The following is a 795-nucleotide window of genomic DNA, read 5'->3' as shown; positions in this document are numbered from 1 at the left end:
TTAAGACATTCAAGAATGTGTTTACACTTTGTGTGTGTGTGTGTGTTTTGTGTGTGTGTGTGGGTGTGTGAGCGAGCCCTGGAAGTTCTGGCCGATTGCCAGGACAAATTTTCATACTAGCTCAAATTTGACCCGATGAATAAGATTTAATAATATCGACACCTGTCAAACTTCTGTAGCGGTACTCCTGTTTCTGTTTTCAAAGTGTGTTTCCCATAATCATAGCTTTGCCAAAATATGGCTAAACAAACTTCTTCTGTGTCATGCCATCATTGGTTTTGAAGCTTTGGATCTCTGACAGGACTAATGAATTTTGCCATAAGTTGGTAAAACTGTGATTTTTTTTTTTGAAACATATATGGATGTGCTTAAGTGGAAAAGCACATTATACTGCAGGAGTGTTTGAGGGGTTTCTATTGACGTGTTGATACTTTTTTTCCCCACTGTTCAAAACTTGACACTGTTTGGAGGAATGGCAGGGGAAAGAGGAACAGGCGCTAGCCACAGAGATAACACTCGGCTGTGAAACGCGTGTGCGCGCACAGTAGAGGTTTGGTTCTCATACACTGCAAAATGCAAAATATGTCAGGATCAGTCTGTTTTCATCAAATTTGCAACAAGCAAGCTGCAGTTTGCTACCTGAGATCATTTTCCTCTTGCATTAGTTTTGACGCTTGTCAATAACCAAAACACAAACCATTACGCTGACCCACACGTGGGCATGCGAGATCCCTGCAGGACTGCAGTTTACAAGCAACAAGCATTTGTGAAAGGTGATGCAGTCACCATCTTGTA

Source organism: Xiphias gladius, chromosome 1, assembly GCF_016859285.1.
Source record: "Xiphias gladius isolate SHS-SW01 ecotype Sanya breed wild chromosome 1, ASM1685928v1, whole genome shotgun sequence".
Lineage (NCBI taxonomy): Eukaryota > Metazoa > Chordata > Actinopteri > Istiophoriformes > Xiphiidae > Xiphias > Xiphias gladius.
The sequence above is the reverse complement of the archived record's forward strand: the minus strand, read 5'-3'. Positions refer to the sequence as shown.